The following is a 7,306-nucleotide window of genomic DNA, read 5'->3' as shown; positions in this document are numbered from 1 at the left end:
GAGAAAATCAGACCTCTCTGAAATTAAAATGGATTCAGCAAAAATATATATTACCTAACCCTCCCTTCACACTTGCAATGAAACAAGTGACCCTCCCCTATACCCAAAATAATAATTTAAACATAAAATGGATAGCAGAGAACATGTCAACCATTTACCCTCACTTCTTGGACAGACCGGAGCCTTAAATATGCAGTTTTAAAAACTGTTTGTCATCATGAAAGCATTACATGGCAACACAGTAATTTTGATAGCGCACAGGGCTGCGGGCCAGAAGGTTGTGGGTTCACAGACCACCTTGGACAAGAGTAGGAGTGGAAAGATCACCTTTATAGTAAAAGCCTTGCATTCATATATCAACATATTTGCAAGTCTGATAATTTATTTGCTAAACACTTCCTGCAATTCTATTTCATTTGACATATTAGCAGAATCATTTTTAATACCACACAAATTACCGAAATATTACATTTTAAAGTAATTAAAGGTATGCCTATACCCCTAAATTTGAGTTTTGGTTTTAACTTAAGAGCTCTTGTGACTATCATTAATGTGATGACTGCTATTTATCAAATAATTACCTACTATGCTTAATTATTACTTGATTAAATTAATCATGCAACAATTAACCCATTAGGAATTTGGGGCACCACGGGAACAGTTTACCGATTTACTATCTCCCGACTTAAACTCTGAAGATGATCTAAATATCTCTTACATCAATAACAGTCAATTATTACCTCATCAGTCTCATTATGAATGTTGCATAAATCCTTGGATATCTGCATGAACCATAACCTAAGTGATGAATCAGCGATAGCTAATAAATACATCAATTTGTGTAACTAAATCATCACACAGAATACGTAAACACACACAGCAAAGGTTATTGATTACATACATAGTCCACTGGGGACCTGTTTTCATTGTATTAACAAAAGCATGAACATTTGGTTACGCGATGGAAAGGGAGGGCATACAAGGAAAGGGAGAGACAAAGAGTCAACTTATCGTACATACATTTCGAAACTATGCTCACCGTAACCAGAATACTTGGCACCCTAACAACCGGTCATTCGGATTAGAAATTGTAATGACTACTCAGGGAGAAAAAGGTGTAGATTCACCCGCAGAGCACGGCAGGTGTTTATTTCACCTCGACAGAAGGCAGGAATCGTCGTCACAGGCAGGCAATGGTCATACACAGGTAGGCAAACAGGGAAGTGAATTAAAAACTAGAACTGAAGTCTATAATTGGTTTTCACAAACAAGCTAGGAAAAGGCTTAGTGGAGTCAAAATGAACAATACCTCACAAGGCACAAACCGAATGAACTGATCTAAATAAGGAGCTGATGAGACCTGGTGAGTAATTAACACAGGTGAAATCAATGAACAAAAATGAAATCCAGGGCTTGGCTAAGAAAATAAACACAGAACCTTACAGAAATGCAATATATATTTACGCGTAGCTGTCTTTTTCTGTCGACCCGCTGTTGAAACCACTCGATCTGTTTATGGAAAGTGGTTTGATGGTAGTCTTTGGTTGTCCACCAGAGTTCACAATGTCCTTCTTACTTGTAGGCATCTTTGTTCGTTAGAATAGATACTTCAGATGTATCACACGGTGTTCAGAGGGAGCTGTTCTTCCCTTAGGGGCGTTCCAACACGCTGACACAATGTCTGTGCTCTCATGGGCGTGGTTACTGACTGTGCCCAGGTTTATATGAAAAGCCATTATCTCTTTTAGAAGGCTAAAATCACATTTCTATCTTTGTTTAAATATTGTCATACTTACTTATATATTTTATACAACATTTAGATAACTATCTCTGAGGGTGTACACATTCTAGATGTCAGGTTAGTCATTTAGTTATACCACCCTTAATGATATCACAAAATAATAAACACTGACAGGATTGTTATTTAAATCCCCACCTACCATTTCCCACATTCTTTATGTTAGAAATATTGTTTCATTATCCACTTTTGGATCTTGGAGTTTTGGTGGCAAAGTCTCTCTGTAACAAAGGATTTTCAGGTATACATTTCTGCAGAGCCGAAGGGAGAGTTTCTGCAAGGTATTTAAGTCATAAAATAGGCCAAATTCCCCCCCCCCTCTCCTATGGCTATCCTCAGACATTTGCCTAGCTGATGGGTCCTTTTGATCCTCACCAAGGATACACACACGCACACATGCAAATAGTGCCACACATGCACACGAACACACACATACATGTCTTTTGTTTTTACATTGTTGTTTTCTGTTGTTGTTTACCTTTTTTCTTAGGGGGGGATAGGTGTTTGGGGATAGGGAATGAAGGGGGTGATTTCTCAGGGGGCATTTTGGGAGGGTCTTGGATGGTTGGGGGGCAGCTCTTGGGGAGGATCTCGGATGGTTGCCATCCCTTTTTAAAGTACATTAAGATATCATAATATGGCAAAGTTGTTTCCTACTAGTTATTTGCCCACTTTAGCAATGTCATCGCATTCCCATGCCACTAATTTAGTGTAATTCAGACTAAACAGTCACATTAACCTATGATGGTGAAGCCATCACTAGGGCACAAATAAATATTGGATTCAGCTATGGTGGTACTAGCTAACATAATTTAACTGTATATATGAATAGTGTGTCAATAGTATTTTCGTTGTCTCTTGGTGTCTTTCCCATATACAGTGTGTGTGTGTGTATATATAATATATAATATATTTGTATTTATTTATACATTTTTTAACTGTCTAAAACTGTTCTGTACTTTGATGCATTTGTAAGTTTTATGTGGACCCCAGGAAGAGTAGCTGTTGCATGTGCAGTAGCTAATGGGGATCCTAATAAACTAAACTAAACTCATGTCTGACTACAAACAGTGTACTAACTAGCAGCAACAAACTAAAACCAACCCAGAGCCATAGCAAAACATGTCACAGTTGGTTGTTTAGTGTAACGGCGTCACCGGCCCGAGTCTAATCCAATCTGGAGCCAGACAGCTGTAAAGCATAGAATTAGCTTCCAAACGAGATTACGAGCTATGTTTATAATTGAGGGATGATGACAATCGTTGAACCTGTTTTGCTGTTAGACAAAGTGCACAGTTGGGTGCCAGACTGATGTCTTTGTTATTAACATATGTCGGGACCTACCAGAAGGAGCAAAGATGGGTATCATAACATGTCCACCAATGTGATTGCAATGGTTTAGCGACCTCCAAAAATAGTTTTGTTCACTTGCTATTTTCTCAGCTTGTCAGGCAAGACCTCCGAATTAAAACCCTTGTTACACCTCCTCCGATGTTGACGGAGTCTCCCTCCACTCCTATGAAACGCACATGCCATCAGATATGACCTATCCTAACTGCCACTGGTAATAGAACAGTTACTATGTGTATGTGTTCACAGAAACATGTATGGAACCAGCACATGGAGACTTGCAAGGTGATGTGATGAAGTCCAGACTGTCACCGAGACCTGGCACTCGGCATAACATTTTTGCTAGACAAAACTTTTACTTGTGTTGTCTTTCTTTTATCATTGAATTGAATGGTGTCAGCCAATATGGGGAGGGAGTAACTTTGTGCATTCTGGACCAGGATCGGGAATTCCTGTTGTATACGGGACACCACACAGGAAGGCATGACGACTCTGACATGTTTGCCAAGGTAGCACCATTACCACCAGACAAAATGCTCTATTGGCTGGGAATGACAATGAAAAGTGCACATTGCTATATTAGCAGAACACTGCTTATATGGTATTATGTAAAGGCAGGGTTGGGGAGTAACGGATTGCATGTAATCTGTTACATGTAAGGGATTACAAGAAAAATGTAACAGTAATCGGTTACGTTTCCAAAAAAATATTGTAATCAGATTGCCGAATACTTTTGAAAAACTAGATGATTACTTCGAGGGTGACTTTTAAATTCAGAAAGGATGTTTGCAAAAGAAAATCTTGACACTTCTCAGTTTTCTCAATGACAATCAAATCAGCATTGAAAAAAGGCGCAAGTTTTAAGTTTGTTCCGTCTGACCACAAGTCAGAGATCACTATGATGACACACCAAATGTGTTTGATGGATCTTGGGAAAAGAGCAGGAATAGGCTTTTGTATGCTACTGTCCAAGCTATGTCTTCCAATGGAGCGACTGCTGTCGGACTCCAAAGATTATCCAACTTGAACAAACACTTGGAGGTAAGGATGACAGTAGTGGTGTCGTCTACGACGATACAGATATCACTTATTATTGATATCTACATAGCACATTGATGTGAATCACACTCCTGCTCTCTCATTTAGCTATTTGCACATTACATATTGTGGTTGTTGTGGATGGCTGCTCACAAATCTAAATGTGTATTTGAACTCAGTAATGGTTGAATTCAAGAAGTTTAAGTGGCCTATCAATCCTTGTTTTTGAAACCAGTGGACAGCCAGTGAAAAATGCGCTCTTGCAAAATTTGCACAGTGCGGCTCCAAGCCTATGGAATAAAAGTGGGGCTTTTATTTCTCAATCTAATTCATACTTATAAACAAAAAATCCTTAGACCTAATGGACATGCTTAAATTTGCACGCTTTTGATAGACTTAAAAGGAAAAAATCTGTAGTTGCTACATCTATTTTTGGACTTATAAATTGCATATACAGTACCAGTCAAAAGTTTGGACACACCCACTCATTCAAGTGTTTTGTTTTATTTTTGCTATTTTCTACATTGTAGAATAATAGTGAAGACATCAAAACTTTTTTAGATTCTTCAAAGTTGCCACCCATTGCCTTGATGATAGCTTTGCACACTCTTGGTAAAAGCATGGCATTCCATGAGCGCAGCATTTATTTTTCAACTCGAATCAATGAGCCCAATCAGTCCTCCATGACAACATAAACAATAGAGTAGGGCTGGCAAATATGTCCTTAGTTTTGGTGTCATGCTCAGGTAAAACAATTTGGCTAATCTATACTTCCATATTTCCAAGTCCTATTCTTGAAGTTCAAGGGGTATAACATTTATTGGAATGAATGGAATTCTGATAGACTGGTTTTTAATGTAAAGATATAATTGTATTATTATATGTACTAGAAAGCGATGAGTTAGAAGAAGCCTACTTAACCAAACAATAAAGTAAAATTTTACATCCATACTGTATATGGCCAGCTATGTAAACTTTAACATTAATTTATCCTGCAATAGATGTGGTTCAATTGGTAACATTCATTTTTGTTTTCTTCTAATGCTTCTTAAGGGGAAAGCAACGTAAAAGTATATTACGTTACTCACTTTGAGTAATTCAAAAGTTACGTTACTGATTACAATTTTGGACATGTAACTTGTAACAGATTACATTTAGAAAGTAACCTACCCAACCCTGTGTAAAGGGTTGTTTATTCTGCATGGACCTGTTACTACATTTGAAAGTTATCACAACCCTTAGTTTAGAATATCTACATGCAGTACATCTGAAGTTGGAAGTTTACATACACTTAGGTTTGAGTCATTAAAACTCGTTTTTCAACCACTCCACAAATTTCCATCCCTAACTATAAATTTTCCGACAAGATAGAACTGCCAAAGGGGGCGGAGTTGCAATCTACTGCAGAGTTCTGTCAAACTATCCAAGTCTGTGCCCAAACAATTCTAGCTTCTACTTTAAAAAATCCACCTTTCCAGAAACAAGTCTTTCACTGTTGACGCTTATTATAAACCCCCCTCGGCCCCCAGTTGTGCCCTGAAAACCATATGTGAATTGATCACCCCCCCCATCTATCTTCAGAGTTCGTACTGTTAGGTGACCTAAACTAGGACATGCTTAACACCCCGGCCGTCCTACAATCTAAGCTAGATGCCCTCAATCTCACATAAATCATCAAGGAACCTACCAGGTACAACCCTAAATCTGTAACCATGGACACCTCTTAGATATCATCCTGACCAACCTGCCCTCTAAATACATCTCTGCTGTCTTCAACCAGGACCTCAGCGATCACTGCCTGATTGCCTGCGTGCATACTGGGTCCGCGGTCAAACAACCACCCCTCATCACTGTCAAACGCTCCCTAAAACACTTCAGCGAGCAGGCCTTTCTAATCGACCTGGCCCGGGTATCCTGGAAGGATATTGACCTCATCCCATCAGTAGAGGATGCCTGGTTATTCTTCAAAAGTGCTTTCCTCTCCATCTTAAATAAGCATGCCCCATTCCAAAAATGTAGAACTAAGAACAGATATAGCCCTTGGTTCACCCCAGACTTGACTGCCATTGACCAGCACAAAAACATGGTGTGATGAAGGAAACATACAGGAACTCAAATCCTTCTGTTCACCTGATTTAGAATTCCTCACAATCAAATGTAGACCGCATTATCTACCAAGAGAATTCTCTTTGATTATAATCACAGCCGTATATATCCCCCCCCAAGCAGACACATCGATGGCTCTGAACAAACTTTATTTAACTCTTTGCAAACTGAAAACCATTTATCCGGAGGCTGCATTCATTGTAGCTGGGGATTTTAACAAAGCTAATCTGAAAACAAGACTCCCTAAATTTTATCAGCATATCGATTGCGCAACCAGGGGTGGTAAAACCCTGGATCATTGTTACTCTAACTTCTGCGACGCATATAAGGCCCTGCCCCGCCCCCCTTTCGGAAAAGCTGACCACGACTCCATTTTGTTGATCCCTGCCTACAGACAGAAACTTAAACAAGAGGCTCCCACGCTGAGGTCTGTCCAACGCTGGTCCGACCAAGCTGACTCCACACTCCAAGACTGCTTCCATCACGTGGACTGGGACATGTTTCGTATTGCGTCAGATAACAATATTGATGAATACGCTGATTCGGTGTGCGAGTTCATTAGAACGTGCGTTGACGATGTTGTTCCCATAGCAACGATAAAAACATTCCCTAACCAGAAACCGTGGATTGATGGCAGCATTCGCGTGAAACTGAAAGCGCGAACCACTGCTTTTAATCAGGGCAAGGTGTCTGGTAACATGACCGAATACAAACAGTGCAGCTATTCCCTCCACAAGGCTATCAAACAAGCTAAGCGTCAGTACAGAGACAAAGTAAAATCTCAATTCAATGGCTCAGACACAAGAGGCATGTGGCAGGGTCTACAGTCAATCACGGACTACAAGAAGAAACCCAGCCCAGTCACGGACCAGGATGTCTTGCTCCCAGGCGTCTGCCTGAGGACAATACAGTGCCACTGACACGGCCTGCAACGAAAACATGCGGTCTCTCCTTCACTGCAGCCGAGGTGAGTAAGACATTTAAACGTGTTATCCCTCGCAAGGCTGCAGGCCC

The sequence above is a fragment of the Oncorhynchus nerka genome, linkage group LG16 (assembly GCF_034236695.1).
Source record: "Oncorhynchus nerka isolate Pitt River linkage group LG16, Oner_Uvic_2.0, whole genome shotgun sequence".
Lineage (NCBI taxonomy): Eukaryota > Metazoa > Chordata > Actinopteri > Salmoniformes > Salmonidae > Oncorhynchus > Oncorhynchus nerka.
Note: the sequence above shows the minus strand (reverse complement) of the source record.